This window comes from Macaca fascicularis, chromosome X (genome assembly GCF_037993035.2).
Source record: "Macaca fascicularis isolate 582-1 chromosome X, T2T-MFA8v1.1".
Lineage (NCBI taxonomy): Eukaryota > Metazoa > Chordata > Mammalia > Primates > Cercopithecidae > Macaca > Macaca fascicularis.
The window spans coordinates 110391871-110409119 of record NC_088395.1 but is presented as its reverse complement, the minus strand read 5'-3'; the positions used below and the strand labels follow the sequence as shown (position 1 = coordinate 110409119).

The window sequence follows — 17249 nt, the reverse complement described above, 5'->3', positions numbered from 1 at the left end:
AACTTAAACCTGGGGCAGACCCCGTGCGGGTACGCCAATACCCGATGCCCCTAGAGGCCAAGAAAGGAATTGCCCCGCATATCTGCCGGCTCCTTGACCAAGGGGTCCTCCGCTCATGTCACTCACCCTGGAATACTCCATTGTTGCCGGTATGAAAACCTAATAGTGGAGAATACAGACCTGTACAAGACTTAAGAGAAATCAATAAAAGGGTTGTGGACATACATCCAACTGTGCCTAACCCATATACCCTCCTGAGTACCCTAAACCCTAAACATCAATGGTACACTGTTTTAGATTTAAAAGATGCTTTCTTCAGTTTGCCTTTAGCCCCTCAGAGCCAAAAGCTCTTCGCCTTCGAGTGGAATGACCCTGATAGGGGCATAAGTGGCCAACTGACATGGACCAGACTGCCGCAAGGATTCAAAAACTCTCCTACCCTGTTCGATGAGGCCCTCCATGAAGACCTGGGTGAGTACCGACGCAAACACCCTGAAATAACCTTACTACAGTATGTTGATGACCTCCTGATTGCTGCTGAGACCCAAGAAGCTTGCATCCAAGGGACCAAGGGTCTCTTACAAGCTCTGGGAAATCTAGGCTACCGAGCCTCAGCAAAGAAAGCTCAAATCTGTAAGTCAGAGGTAACATACCTAGGGTACCTGCTTAAAGAAGGGCAGTGCTGGTTAACAGACGCCCGAAAACAGACTGTTCTGCAGATCCCCAGGCCGCAATCCACCCGACAAGTGAGGGAATTCCTGGGGTCAGCGGGGTTTTGCAGACTATGGATACTTGGGTTCGCAGAACTGACTAAACCCTTATATCAGGCAACATGGGGGCAGCAGCCATTTAAGTGGACAGACGAAGCCGAGTCGGCTTTCCAACAGATTAAAACCGCCCTACTCTCCGCGCCTGCACTGGGACTACCTGATGTTACCAAGCCCTTCCACTTATACGTAGATGAAAATAAGGGTATCGCCAAGGCGGTAATAACTCAGAACTTAGGCCCCTGGCGGAGGCCAGTTAGACCCAGTGGCTGCCGGGTGGCCCCCTTGTCTCCGAATGATTGCAGCCACGGCTCTGATGGTGCAGGATGCTGATAAGCTTGTCATGGGGCAAGAATTGCGGGTCGTTACTCCACATGCCATCGAAGGTGTACTCAAACAGCCACCTAATCGATGGATGAGTAACGCCCGACTCACCCACTACCAAGGACTACTACTAAATCCTCTCAGGATAACTTTCCTGCCCCCAACGACCTTAAACCCTGCCTCGCTGCTACCCAACCTGGACCTGGACGCCCCACTCCACGACTGCACCGAGATACTAGCTCAGGTGCACGGAGTTCGAGAAGACCTGCAGGATCGCCCACTTCCTGACGCCGACCTCGTCTGGTTCACTGATGGGAGCAGCTTCATGCATCAGGGCCAGAGGTACACTGGAGCGGCAGTGACTTCAGAGACTGAGGTAATCTGGGTGGAACCCCTGCCCCCGGGGACATCGGCCCAGAAGGCCGAATTGATAGCGCTCACCCAAGCTCTTACCTTAGGGGCGGGGAAAAAGCTGACGGTATATACAGACAGCCGATATGCTTTTGCAACAGCGCATATACATGGGGCCATTTACAGGGAGCGGGGGTTACTGATGGCTGAAGAAAAAGAGATAAAAAACAAGCAAGAAATCCTAGCCCTGCTAACAGCCCTATGGAGGCCAGAAAAGTTAGCCATTGTGCATTGCCCAGGGCATCAGAAACTAACTACTCCAACTGCTCAAGGCAACTTTCTGGCGGACCAAACTGCAAGAAAGGTGGCGAAGGCTCCCAGCCAACTCCTTGCACTCCAGCTCCCTGACCCGGGCCCCCGGGACTTGCCATATTTCCCTGATTATTCAGAACAAGATCTCCAGTGGATTGACAAGCTTCCCCTGAAACAGATCCAGAATGGGTGGTGGACTGATACTAATGACCAAACCATCCTACCAGAAAAATTAGGACAACAAGTGTTAGAACACATCCACCGAACCACCCACCTGGGTGCTCGGCGGATGATAGACCTGATCAGACGCTTTAAGCTCAAATTCAGACATACAGCCGAGATGGCCAGCAAGATCGTGACAAGTTGCAAAGTCTGCCAGCTTAACAACGCCTACCCCCAATCCCAGGCTGCAACGGGAACAAGGCTCAGGGGAACCAGGCCTGGTATCTACTGGGAAGTAGATTTTACTGAGATAAAGCCAGGAAAATACGGGTATTGATACTTACTTGTCTTTGTAGATACTTTTTCAGGGTGGACTGAAGCATTCCCCACCAAGAAAGAAACTGCTCAGGTTGTAGCAAAGAAAATCCTGGAAGATATCCTCCCCAGGTATGGCTTCCCCGTCCAGATAGGGTCAGATAATGGGCCGGCCTTCGTCGCTAAGTCAGGATTTGGCTTCCATCCTTGGGGCAAATTGGAAACTACATTGCGCTTACAGGCCCCAGAGTTCAGGACAGGTAGAGAGAATGAATCGGACCTTAAAAGAGACCTTAACTAAATTAACTATGGAGACTGGCGCTAATTGGTTGGTCCTTCTCCCCTATGCTCTGTTCCGGGCCCATAATACCCCTTACAGACTGGACCTTACTCCTTATGAAATTATGTATGGCAGACCCCCACCCTTAGTTCCCGGCCTAAAAGATGATCTGCTCAAGTCCGAAACAGAAAATGTCTCTGAACTCTTATTTTCCCTACAAGCCTTGCAGAAAATTCATCAAGAAATCTGGCCCAAGCTGAAGGAACTATATGAGACCAGTCCCCCGCCGACACCCCATCCGTACCAGCCGGGAGACTGGGTCCTGGTCAAGCGACACCGACAAGAGACCCTAGAACCCAGGTGGAAAGGACCACTCCAGGTACTCCTAACCACACCCACCGCCCTGAAGGTAGAAGGCATCGCATCGTGGATCCACTACACCCACGTCAAGCCAGTGGACCCAACCTCCGATCTTCTGGGACCAATCACCGCGGCGGCTGAAGCACCGGACACGTGGACTGTGGACAGAGCTAGGAACAACCCCTTAAAACTCACCCTGCGCCGGCAGCATAGCTCACTGCAAACATGCAGTTAGGTAGTCTAACCCTAACGTTAGTCGCCCTAGTGGCCACTGGAGAAATCACAAAACCAGCTCATAATCCCTTTGTCTGGAGATTCTGGCTTTATGAAAACCGAACCCACCCTGGGCAACCTCATAAGCCCGGAAAATTATTGGCCAGTGCTGATTGCCCTTCCTCAGGGTGCAACAGCCCAATTCTACTAAATTTTACTGGTTTTCAAATAGCCAAATCTATGACACCAATAATATGCTTTGAGTTTGATCAGACTAAATACAATTGTAAACACTATTGGTGGCACCAAAATGCCGGCTGTCCTTATAACTATTGTAACATCCATAGACCCCGTTATTGGGGAGAGAGAAAACAGTTAGACCCTAAATGGCCCTTCCATCGTAGACGGGATAGAGACTTTTCATATACATGGATAGTTAGAGACCCCTGGAACTCCCGCTGGACCACACCTCAACATGGGGCTGTATACTACTCCCCCTCCTCCACATGGCCTAGCAGTCACCTCTATCTGTGGCGAGGCCTAGTGCAAGTACTGCTCCTGGTCCACGGGAATATCCAACGACAGGAAAACAGACTAACACAAGACTTACGTCCTTTCTCCTGGTTAAAGTTATTACAAGAAGGACTAGAACTTGCTAACCTTACAGGACTTCATAGCCTGTCTGGCTGCTTTCTGTGCGCCACTCTAGGGCATCGACCGCTAACCGCTGTCCCTCTGCCATGGGGATCCTCTACCTTTGCCCAAGCTAACAACCTCCGAAACCTCTCGTATGCTCCTATCCTGAACGTGCCCCTATACCTAAACCCCAGTCAGGAGAAGTTTCCCTACTGTTTCTCAGGAACCAATTCCAGCCTCTGCAGCATCACTGCAACGCCCCCTAATATCACCTTAAGGGCTCCATCAGGCATATTCTTCTGGTGTAATGGAACCTTATCTAAGAACCTACCTAGTCCTTCTGTTAATAACCTACTGTGTCTCCCTGTCACATTAGTTCCCCGGTTGACTCTACTAACTGCTGGCGAGTTCCTAGGGTATACCGGTAACTGGACTAGTGCTGTTATTCACCCAGACCCTAGACCAAGACCTGCACGAGCCATATTTCTCCCCCTCATTGCAGGAATCTCCCTCACCGCATCCTTCATTGCGGCCGGACTGGCGGGGGGAGCCCTAGGTCACACCCTCATAGAAAGTAACAAGTTGTACCAACAATTTGCCGTTGCTATGGAGGAGTCGGCTGAGTCCCTTGCCTCCCTTCAGCGGCAGCTCACGTCCCTAGCTCAGGTAACCTTGCAGAACCGGACAGCCCTAGACCTACTCACTGCAGAAAAAGGTGGTACATGTATATTTCTAAAAGAAGACTGTTGTTTCTACATAAATGAATCAGGACTTGTAGAGGACCGGGTCCAACAGTTACGCAAGTTAAGCACTGAAGTAAAAACACGGCAGTTTGCTTCAGCTGCAGACCAATGGTGGAATTCCTCTATGTTTTCTCTGTTAGCCCCCTTCCTTGGACCCCTGCTAAGTCTACTATTTCTGCTTACCGTAGGACCTTGTGTTGTTAACAGAATTTTACAATTTGTTAGGGAAAGATTTGACACCGTACAACTCATGGTCCTCAGAGCCCAATACCAACCTGTAAACGCTGAAACAGAATCAGACTTATAAGACCAAAGATTGGCTCTAAAGATACCTGAAAAGAAGGGGGGAATGAAAGGAGCTGGGCACATTCCTCAGCCCCGGGCTCAAAACTCCCTGAGCCTAGCACAAACACATCCCATCCTCCCATCCCACCACCATATATCTCTCAAACTCCCTGAGCCCAGTACAAACACCACCTGGAAAGTCTCCGATAAGGAGACAGCCGTTCAAGGTTACTGAAAGCGCAGGAGCCAAAAGAATTTCTTTGTTCCCCTGCAACTTTCGGGCTATAAAAAGCAAACGCTCGCATTGTTCAGGGCCCTCTTGTATACTGTGTAAAGGAGGGACCAGGTTCGAACTTGTAGTAAAGATCCTTGCCGCTTGGCTTTGACTCTGGACTCTGGTGGTCTTCTTTGGGGAACAAACAGTCTGGGCATAACAGGAGCATAAGTTCTAATTCCTGAGCAATTATACAGCCCTCAAAGTCAACATATGATGCATGAAATCGGGTATGTCCCTGGTATGAGAGTAGGAAAAATTTTGCAATGTTTGAAGGAATGGCTTTAAGCGGAAAGACAAAGTTCCCGCCAAGATTTAGGACATCATTTTTGATGGCGGCCATTGTTAAGACTCCAGAATCTATACCTTTAAAACGGTTAACAGATAAGCCAATTTGGATACAACAATGGCCGCTAAGTAAAGATAAACTGGAGGCCTTAGATTACTTAGTTACTGAACGATTAGATAAAGGACACATAGCTCCAACATTTTCCCTCCAGTTTTTGTAATTAAGAAAAAAAATCAGGTAAATGGAGAATGTCAACTGACTTAAGAGTCAGTTGTGGACAGGTCTCTTTTGCCTTGTACCAAACTAAGAGAAGAATTGGCTTGCTAAACATTTAAGTAGATTTATAAAATCATCGTTTGTAAAAAGGACTGTTCAGAAATCCTTTATTAGACTTCAGTCATGGAGTTTACCTTACATGATGTTATATAAAAACAAAAATGAGCCTTTTTGCCTGTTTTAATTGCGAACCAATTTGTTAGGGGAAGAATAAGATTCTTGTTAAATATATGACAAGAAATACACTGATTCAAAAGAATGACCTTTGAAATGACTGTTTATTGGTGACATTTATTTCTTCAGTATTTCTTAAGAATATTTTTTTTCACTTCCTGCAAATTAATGTTACTTAAATGCATTTAAGGAATGTCTTTGCATATATTATCAGAGACTCTTGAAAGCTATCTTTCTAACTTGAACATAATTTTCATTTTTGGAATCCCTTTCTCTCCCTCAGGGGCTTCCTAGGAGATTTAAGGTGATATTTTTTAACCCAGTGCCTCTTAAACTTGTTAGCCATTTCCAGCTTTTGAGTTGTGATTTGTGGTTGTGGTTTTGTTTTCCTTTTTTATTGTTTTTTAAACCTGGTCAATGTTGAGTGTTGTCATATTTTTTTTTTCAGGTTTAAAATATTTAATGATGGGACATTTCTCCTAAATACCATCTGAAGTTAAAAGCAGATATAAAACAGTAAAGCACAAGCTCAACCTTTATAAAAAATATATGTTTATATATGGGCCCAGATACTATAGTGAAGGATTAACTTACAACCTTTTTTAAAAAATTACAAAAATACTAGAAGAAATGAGTGATTACTTTCTTCCTCCATCCCAAGAAAATAACTAATATTTGTACAACTACAAGGATCGAAGACTCCAGTGTTAAGCTTGACAGGGAAGCAACAGAGCCTCCTGCCTTCAAGGGATCTGTGGAGGTGGTGGTGACCAGGACAAAGTGAAAAACAAAAGGTGCAGCTTAACCCAGAAAGAGGAAGAGGTCCACAGAATGTCTGAGATTGAATTTACCATTGAGACCCAGCTTGAGGAGCTCACAGAAAAGTTAACTAATTTAGAGATTAAAAGAAATGTGGCATTTCGTACATCTGAAGGTTGTAAAGTAATATTGAAATGCAAATCTGGTCTACGTATTTGATATACATACACATACATCTTTACATATACAAACATGTATATGTACAGGTTACATCCTTACATATACAAACATATATATGTACAGGTAAATGATACATACATGGTACCTAATATTCATATATATAACATACCTGTATTTATTACATATGATTCCATATATTAATATTATCTACATCCAAAGTGGTTATCTCTAGGTGATATTAATCTAAAAAAATCTGAATTATTTCTTCATACTTTTTTTTACCTTTTCCCAATATTTCCCATCAAATGTGTATTACATTGCTAATCCACAAAAAATTTTTTTTTTCCAAAATGCATTACCTATGTCTGGCTTTGCGCATAAAATTGGTTTGATAATTATATTAAATCTGCAGTATTGTTCCTCTAACAAGTTATTAAACTTACTAATTGGCGTACTTCATTTTAAGAAGTTTTTAATTGCAAATGTAGCTATAAACTGTGGTGTGGTGCTTAAGACAAGAAATTTTCTTAGGTTTTGCCCCTCCATCTGAAGCTGCTACAAAGAAAGAATAACTTTAATAATTTTTTTAATAATAAAAAAAAGAAAAAAATTATTAATGTCATATGTTTTTAATAAAAGCGTCTTTCTGTTTCTACTGTCTGCTTGGAAGCTGGGGTATGGCCACTTCTCACTCTCCTGATTCACGGAAGATGTTGATCACAACTGAAGTCAGGAGCCAGACTCCCAGGTTTTTCGATGCCCAGGAGCCCTCAGTCACCATGTCAGGGAGTTCCTGCTCAAACCAGGGTGGCTTAGACAAGGATAACAGTAGATTCTGAGATGGGTAAGAATTGTTCCACACGTGGCCACAGTCATTCCTCTGGCATAATGGACTTGGACTCAGGAGGTCTGTCTGTCTTCAAGGATCATGAGCTGAAATTGTTAAACTTTGGGAGTTTTCAGTGACACCCTTCAATGTGCTCACAGTGTGGCATGGATCAGCTGAGGAGGGCAGATGCCCTTTTGCCCTGGGGGGCATCTATCTGTGTAACTTTCTCTGACCTAGGCCACAGGGGGCGCTTAAGCCCGCAGATGCCCACTGTGATTGGTTGAGGAGATGCGATGCAACGGGATCATCCAGTCACCTTCAACACAGGTAGGTTTGCTGAGAGGCTCCCTGCTGTGACACTTCATCCAATCAGACCTGAAGCTGGCCCGTGACTTGCAGCCATTCTGCATACCCAAGTGCCCCACCCCCGCTTCCCCAGTCCACAACCGCCATTGTCTGGTCATGTAGTCTAATGGCCGCTGCCTCCAACATGGCTGAACCTTCCTCTGAGACGACCTCTGAGGAACAGATGATCAGCCAGGAGCCCAGAGAGGCCAACTCCACGACGGCCCAGAAGCACAGCAAGCAGAGGAAGTGAGGGTGCCATGGGCCCTGCAGGTGCCACGCCAACTGCTGGGGAAACAACTTTGCCACCTATTTCCGCCAGGTGCTGAAGCAGGTTCACCATGGCCTCAGCCTTTCCCGGGAGGCCGGGAGTGTCATGGATTCTTTGGTTCATGACATACTGGACCCCATCGCCACCGAGGCTGGTCACCTGACCCGCTCCACCAAGTGCCAGACCATCACCGCCTGGGAGACCTGGATCTCTGTCCGCCTGCTGCTGCCGGGGGAGATGGGCAAGCTCACCGAGTCCAAAGGCATGAAGGTACACCAGGAGCAAGTGCACTCCGTCAGGAGCACCCAAGTACCACGGAAACCCAAAGGGTCTTTTCAGAGCCACCGAACGTGGCCCGAAAGACCAGTGACTCGCCAAGGAGGGGACACCACCGGAAGTTGGGGTGGGTGTTGCCCTTCTGACTTGGGGGGCATATGGTGTGTGGCATCCTACGATTTTTCAAGCATTTTCCCTTAGTACTAAAAATTGTCAACTCCAATATACCTGTAACGCAATTTGCTCCAAGGAAAAGTAGTTGGCCTTTCCGTGATTGTGTTTCATTTCCTCAGTTTCCTACATGTTCATATTTATTAATTATGTTTCTAGGTTATCTTCATGGTGATATTACTATTGCACTGATCTTTACTTTTTCTCTCTCATTCTCCTGTGACTGGATGGTGGAAATTTCCAGAACTTCACTGTATGCCATAAAGCAACAGAGAAAGTGAATACGCTGATATAAGAACAAGGCAACCGGCCTAAGCGTCTTCAACACTTCTCCCATCACGAATCATGTAAATAAGCAAAGGAGGCCCAGTTACAGTGTACATTTAGCTAAATAAAATTTTCAAGAATCCATTCACTTTCCAGCTTCCTCAGCTCTGAGATTACTATTGCAGTTCATTATTTTTTTGCCATGACGATAATCTTTTCATTTCTTTTTAAACAGAAACCTTCGTTATTCCAGGTTTGTGTCAGTAGGCTTAGGGAGTGTCCACGGAAACGGTTCCTGCCCTAGTGTTCAGTGGTGCAACCAATGAGTGACCTGCAGTCTATGAGCAACAGTTATTTTCCCAATGTGGGGGGAGTGAACCAGTTTGAACCCACAGCAGCCCTGCACTGATACGCAATCTGGTGGCTGGGGGGACAAGGTTGTGATTCTTTACCTGATGTTTTTGTTTTCAGTGTTTGTAATCATGGTCATTTAAGGATATGAGTTCAAAGGTAGGAGTAGTATATGTTCCTTGCCCTTAGCATCAAGTTATGCGGAGCATAGTCAGCATTAAAGTCAGATAACGCTTATTTCCTCAAGAGATTTGCATATTAATATTCATGTTAATATTAATATAGGTTAGCTTTCATTGTGCTTACTTCTGGGTCCCAAGTCTTTATATTTTTTTTTTTTTGCGATGGGGGTCTTGCTCTGTTGCCCAGGCTGGAGTGCAGTGGCACAATCTCGGCTCACTGCAAGCTCTGCCTCCCGGGTTCATGCCATTTTCCTGCCTCAGCATCCCCAGTAGCTGGAACTACAGGCACCCGCCTCCACCATCGGCTAATTTTTTGTATTTTTAGTAGAGATGGGGTTTCACTGCGTTAGCCAGGATGGTCTGGATCTCCTAACCTCGTGATACGCCCACCTCTGCCTCCCAAAGTGCTGGGATTACAGGCATCAACTGCCGTGTCCGGCCCCAAGTCTTTATATTTTTAGCAATTTCTCTTATAAGTGTATTACTGAATTTCAGTGCAGCTGCTGACTTTCCCATTGCTTTTCTTTTCGATTGATTTACAGCCACCCGAGTATGTGGACAAGAGAACATACTCAGGGATTGCGACACACAGGAATTTATTATGTTGTGCCTTGAAGCTAAAAATGTGGCCATTTTTGTCAAATGCTTCCAATCAATTTTGAAACATCTCATAAGCAACCCGTCTCCTTCACATGTAGAAACCAATGAAGGATAGCACTCTCAGTGAAACCATGAAATGAAAGCTGGATAAATGACAAAAATCAAAGTTTTCTTGAGCCTATCAGAAGCGGGAAAGAACCACCCCAGAGGGCCCAACACATAGCCACATAGATTATTCCACCTTTGTCAGAGGACCGTTTGGTCAAGAGGGAAATGGGGGCATAGCAGGATAGCAGCCAGAGCTTCCCTGAATAGTGCAGTTAGGTAGCGGGGGAAGGTCACCTCCAGAGCTGCACTTGGGATCCATAGAGAAAGGATGTAGAGCCAAGAAGTTCTTCATCGGGACTTCTTGTTATGTTACGAAAATAGTTGAAGAGAAATGCTCACTGCACAAGGAGACCAAGAAAAAACCCCAGGAAATCAGCCACAACTAAATCACTCTGAACAGTGCCGCCAAGTTGTCCTACATGTTCAAAGCAACACTTTGAAAACCAAAGACGCTTGGCAGAACCCTGTTCCTTTGCAGAGACAGAGCTGTGTACCAGGTCCAAAACACCACATCTCACCCAGTGAATTACTTCTCATTATGCTAATTGTTTTGCTTTAAAGCGCCAATCTTTCTGTCAAATGGGACATACCAATAAATTTCTAAAGTTATCCTTGCATGTCTACTGGGTAATTTGACATGTCTTTTTCAGAAACCATATTCATTGGGATATTTTACCCTGGAGTGTGTGTTTTCCATTTGTAAATTCAGAAATGAATGAGGAGCATTAGTAAAACAGGGTTAACAATGAACTCTGATTGGGCTGTGGGGAGTGAAGAGTGAGAGTTCAAGGGGACTGATGCAGGTGAGTTATAGGAAGAAAGAGAAAAAGGCTGCTTTGATGTGAAGAACAGCAGAGGAAGCTCACACATCTGCTACAGCATTTCAGTGAGTGATTGAGGAGAAGGGGAACCTAGTGAGCAATCAGGATGTTGAGCTGTGACTTACTGAAAACACAAAGTAAGAGAAAGAGCTTTACCACTTAAACAACAAATAAGAAGTATCAATGTAAGGAATATAGGATGAATAGGACAAACATAGTTCAATCAATCTTTTCATCAGCATTCCCTGTACCATGGAGTCCATTCGTAAACATGAGCAAAGACCCAAACACAGTACAGAGAAAACTACATCAAAAAGTTTAAAGAACAATACCTATTCTAGGCTCCCTAGAAATGGAATCCCACTTGCTTAGATTTATCTGATTCTTCCCTTCTTCAGGCTAGAATCTTCTGTTTTTGAAGACCTTCATGCCTGGCCTCTATGCATCCTGGGGATGATGGAATGCTGTCCGATGGAGCAGCACAAGCTCCACTTAGATCTGGTCAGCCAGTGAGGCACCTGCAGCCGAGGAGACAGCCCATTGTGTGATCAGGTTTCCCGGTCTGAACTAGGAACAGTTAGTTGTCCAGGGATGTTCAATGGGAGTTGAAGGGGAAACCTGTCATTAGATGGGTGTGCTTGTTTGGATGTTCGATGGGTTGTATGCTTTTAATACTGTTGTTGATGGAGGTGTATTCTATTAGTTTTCTAGGGCTGCTGCAAAAGTGTTCCAGAGACTGGCTGACTTAAACACTATGTATTTTTTATCTCACAGTTCTGGATACCAACTGTCACCTTTTTGTAAGGAGATCAATCCTGCTGGGTACGGTCAACCCTCATAACTTCACTTTAACCTGATGACTTGTGTAGAGACTCTCTCCAAATAAGGTCACATTCTAAAACACTGGGGGCCAGGACTTTAACCTGTGAATTTTAGGGAGACAAAACTCCATCCATGCTAGTATATCTTTTGCATCCATTCGACGGCACAAATTAACGTCCTCACATGGAAAATACATTCATTTCATCACAACATCCCCAAAGTTTTAACTCACTCCAACATCAATTCTCCAATATCTCACCTGATAATATTCTATATCTGGAATGGGTGAGTCTCCAGATATGATTCATTCATTCAGAGGCAGGAATTCTCTCCACCACTGCACCTGTGAAGCTAGACAAGTTATCTGCTTCTGAAAGACAGTTGTGGGACTGGAACCAGATAGCGCTTATCATGCTTAAGCAGGAAATCAGAAAAACTACTGGAGTTCATAGGCCCTAAGCACCTTTGAAACCTAGTGGGGCAAATTCCATTAGATTCTAAGGATGGAAAAGATTCTATTCGGGCTCAATGCTCTGCCGCTCAGGCCTAATAGGGTAACAGCTTCACATCCTAAGCCCTGGGCAGCAGGGTGGGGGCCCTCTCCCGAGCCTGGGCTGCTGCAGCCCATCCCTCTGAAAGGGAGGAGCTGGGACAAGTGCTTGGCACTCAGGAGGTGACCTCTGTTTCTGGGACCAAGAGAGAGATGGCCAACTCTCCTAGTACCGTGCCCCTGGTTCTTGGGGCAGTGATGACCATGCCAATCTGTGACCCTACTTTGGAGTCCTTCCTCCCTGTCTAAAAAATGAAGAAATAATCACAGCTGGGTATCTCAGTCAGTCCTTTTCTTGCTGGTACAATCCAGGAACTCTAACAGCCTGCTTTCATTTCGTCCCAACTTTTTCCCATAGAATCCAGTCTAGCAACGTTTTTCTGGTATAAAATTCACAAAAAAGGAATAGTACCAGCTCCTAATTGTACCTCTGGTAGAATTCGGCTGTGAATCCATCTGGTCCTGGACATTTTTTGGTTGGTAGGCTATTAATTATTGCCTCAATTTCAGAGCCTGTCATTGGTTTATTCATGGATTCAACTTCTTCCTGGATTAGTCTTAGGAGGGTGTATGTGTTCAGGAATTTATCCATTTCTTCTATATTTTCTAGTTTATTTGCATAGAGGTGTTTATAGTATTCTCTGATGTGTGTATTTCATGGAATCGAAGGTGATATCATCTTTCTCATTTTTTATTGCATCTATTTGATTATTCTCTCTTTTCTTCTTTATTAGTCTTGCTAGCGGTCTATCAATTTTGTTGATCTTTTCAAAAAACCAGCTCATGGATTCATTGAATTTTGAAGAGTTTTTTGTGTCACTACCTCCTTCAGTTCTGCTCTGATCATAGTTATCATTCCTTCTGAAACTATTCCAAGCAATAGAAAAAGAGGGAATCCTCCCTAACTCATTTTATGAGACCAACATCATCCTGATACCAAAGCCTGGCAGAGACAGAACAAAAAAAGAGAATTTTAGACCAATATCCCTGATGAACATCGATGCAAAAATCCTCAATAAAATACTGGCAAACCAAATGCAGCAGCACATCAAAAAGCTTATCCACTATGATCAAGTGGGCTTCATCCCTGGGATGCAAGGCTGGTTCAACATTCGCAAATCAATAAATGTAATCCAGCATATAGACAGAACCAAAAACAAAAACCACATGATTATCTCAATAGATACAGAAAAGGCCTTTGACAAAATTCAACAGCCCTTCATGCTAAAAACTCTCAATAAATTAGGTATTGATGGGACGTATCTCAATAAGAGCTATTAATGACAAACCCACAGCCAATATCATACTGAATGGCCAAAAACTGGAAGCATTCCCTTTGAAAACTGGCACAAGACAGGGATGCCCTCTCTCACCACTCCTATTCAACATAGTGTTGGAAGTTCCGGCCAGGGCAATCAGGCAGGAGAAAGAAGTAAAGGATAATCAAATAGGAAAAGAGGAAGTCAAATTGTCCCTATTTGCATATGACATTATTGTATATTTAGAAAACCCCATCGTCTCAGCCCAAAATCTCCTTAAGCTGATAAGCAACTTCAGCAAAGTCTCAGGATACAAAATTAATGTGCAAAAATCACAAGCATTCTTATACACCAATAACAGACAAACAGAGAGCCAAATCATGAATGAACTTCCATTCACAATTGCTTCAAAGAGAATAAAATACCTAGGAATCCAACTTACAAGGGATGTAAAGGACCTCTTCAAGGAGAGCTACAAATCACTGCGCAATGAAATAAAAGAGGACACAAACAAATGGAAGAACATTCCATGCTCATGGATAGGAAGAATCAATATCGTGAAAATGGCCACACTGTCCTAGGTAATTTATAGATTCAATGCCATCCCCATCAAGCTACCAATGACTTTCTTCACAGAATTGGAAAAAACTGCTTTAAAGTTCATATGGAACCAAAAAAGAGCCCACATTGCCAAGACAATACTAAGCCAAAAGAACAAAGCTGGAGGCATCACACTGCCTGACTTCAAACTATACTACAAGGCTACAGTAACCAAAACAACATGGTATTGGTACCAAAACACAGAGATAGACCAATGGAACAGAACAGAGTCCTCAGAAATAATACCACATATCTACAACCATCTGATCTTTGACAAATCTGATAGAAACAAGAAATGGGGAAAGGATTCCCTATTTAATAAATGGTGCTGGGAAAATTGGCTAGCCATAAGTAGAAAGCTGAAACTGGATCCTTTCCTTACTCCTTATATGAAAATTAATTCAAGATGGATTAGAGACTTAAATGTTAGACCTAATACCATAAAAACCCTAGAAGAAAACCTAGGTAGTACCATTCAGGACATAGGCATGGGCAAGGACTTCACGTCTAAAACACCAAAAGCAACGGCAACAAAAGTCAAAATTGACAAATGGGATCTAATTAAACTAAAGAGCTTCTGCACAGCAAAAGAAACTACCATCAGAGCGAACAGGTAACCTACAGAATGGGAGTAAATTTTTGCATCTTCTCATCTGACAAAGGGCTAATATCCAGAACCTACAAAGAACTCAAACAAATTTAAAAGAAAAAAGCAAACAACCCCATCAAAAAGTGGGCAAAGGATACGAACAGACATTTCTCAAAAGAAGACATTCATACAGCCAACAGACACATGAAAAAATGCTCATCATCACTTGCCAGCAGAGAAATGCAAATCAAAACCACAATGAGATACCATCTCACACCAGTTAGAATGGCAATCATTAAAGAGTCAGGAAACAACATGTGCTGGAGGGGATGTGGAGAAATAGGAACACTTTTACACTGTTGGTGGGACTGTAAACTACTTCAACCATTGTGGAAAACAGTGTGGCGATTCCTCAAGGATCTAGAACTAGAAATACCACTTGACCCAGCCATCGCATTACTGGGGATATACCCAAAGGATTATAAATCATGCTGCTATAAAGACACATGCACACGTATGTTTATTGCGGCACTATTCACAATAGCAAAGACTTGGAATCAGCCCAAATGTCCATCAGTGACAGACTGGATTAAGAAAATGTGGCACATATGCACCATGGAATACTAGGCAGCCATATAAAAAGGATGAGTTCATGTCCTTTGTAGGGACATGGATGCAGCTGGAAACCATCATTCTCAGCAAACTATCGCAAGAACAGAAAACCACACACTGCATGTTGTAACTCATAGATGGGAATTGAACAATGAGATCACTTGGACACAGGAAGGGGAACATCACACACTGGGGCCTATTATGGGGAGAGGGGAGGGGGGAGGGATGGCATTGGGAGTTATAACTGATGTAAATGACGAGTTGATGGGTGCAGCACACCAACATGGCACATGTATACATATGTAACAAACCTGCACATTGTGCACATGTACCCTAGAATTTAAAGTATAATAATAAAAAAAAATCAAAAAGTGGGCAAAGGATATGAACAGACACTTTCCAAAAGAAGACATTTATGCTGCCAACAAACATATGAAAAAATGCTCATCATCACTTGTCATTAGTGAAATGCAAATCAAAACCATAATCAGATACCATCTCATGCCAATTAGAATGGCAATCAGTAAAAAGCCAGGAAACAACAGATGCTGGAGAGGATGTGGAGAAATAGGAACGCTTTTGCACTGTTGGTGGGAGTGTAAATTAGTTCAACCATTGTGGAAGACACTGTGGCAATTCTTCAATGATGTAGAACTAGAAATACCATTCGACCCAACAATCCCATTACTGGATATATACCCAAAGGATTATAAATCACTCTACTATAAAGACGCATGCACACGTATGTTTATTGAGGCACTGTTCACAATAGCAAAGACTTGGAACCAACCCAAATGTCCATCAATGATAGAATGGATAAAGAAAATGTGGCACATATACACCATGGAATACTATGCAGCCATTAAAAGGGATGTGTTCATGTCTTTTGCAGGGACACAGATGAAGCTGGAAACCATCATTCTCAGCAAACTATCACAAGAACAGAAAACCAAATACCACATATTCTCACTCATAAGTGGTAGTTGAACAATGAGAATACATAGACGCAGGGAGGGGAACATCACACACCGGGGCCTGTTGGGGGTTGGGGGGTTAGGGGAGGGATAGCATTAGGAGAAATACCCAATGTAGGTGATCAGTTGATGGGTGCAGCAAACCAACATGCCAGGTGTATACCTTTGTAACAAAGCTACACATTCTGCACATGTACTCCAGAACTTGAAGTGTAAAAAAAAAAAAAAAAAAAAAAAAGATACACACAAACACGCACACAGAGACAAAGACAGAGAAAGAGAGAGAGAGAGACAGACAGACAGACAGACGGAAGGCAGTTTTAAAGCCTCTGTTCTCTGTAAAAAATTCTCAGCCAACTAAATTCCTCTTTTCTTGCACCCCTGCTAAGTATATGTGTTCCCTTTGTCTATTTCACCATTTATTTCTGTCTGTCCCTCCTTTCTCTTGCCAACTCTGATGCCACGTGAGAGCACCGAAAACCTTTATTCTTTCCTTTGCAATAGCCTGATGACCCTTAAGGAAAACAGATAAGGCTCCACACAATCCTTTTGGAGGATAAAACTTTGGTGCTTCCTCACAGAACTCCAGAAGCAGCAAGTGGAGACAGATTCCTCTGAAGTCTAAAGCTCTACTTTCTTGTAGATGATACCCCTTGACCTCTTTGGCTTTTAGATACACTCATGTGTGCATGTCAGTTTTATATATTATGCCTACATGTATGTATATGTCTATATATATGTCTATATATTGGTTACTCATGGTACCAAATGAACTTAAACACAAATGACTACTCATAAATTAAATAGCTAACCCAAATACTTTTCAAGTTCATGAGACCTCAATAATCTATGGTAAATTCAAATACTTGAAAAGTATTGGTAAATCAAATGAAAAATGTCTGTCTATCAGATGTTTTAAGAT

The 17249-nt window shown here is 43.6% G+C and overlaps 1 pseudogene; it reads left to right on the top strand.

The window, feature by feature from the left end:
* The first annotated feature begins 7959 nt into the window (after positions 1-7959).
* On the top strand, positions 7960-8873 carry LOC102134348 (histone H2B type W-T-like; annotated as a pseudogene).
* Positions 8874-17249: the final 8376 nt, after the last annotated feature.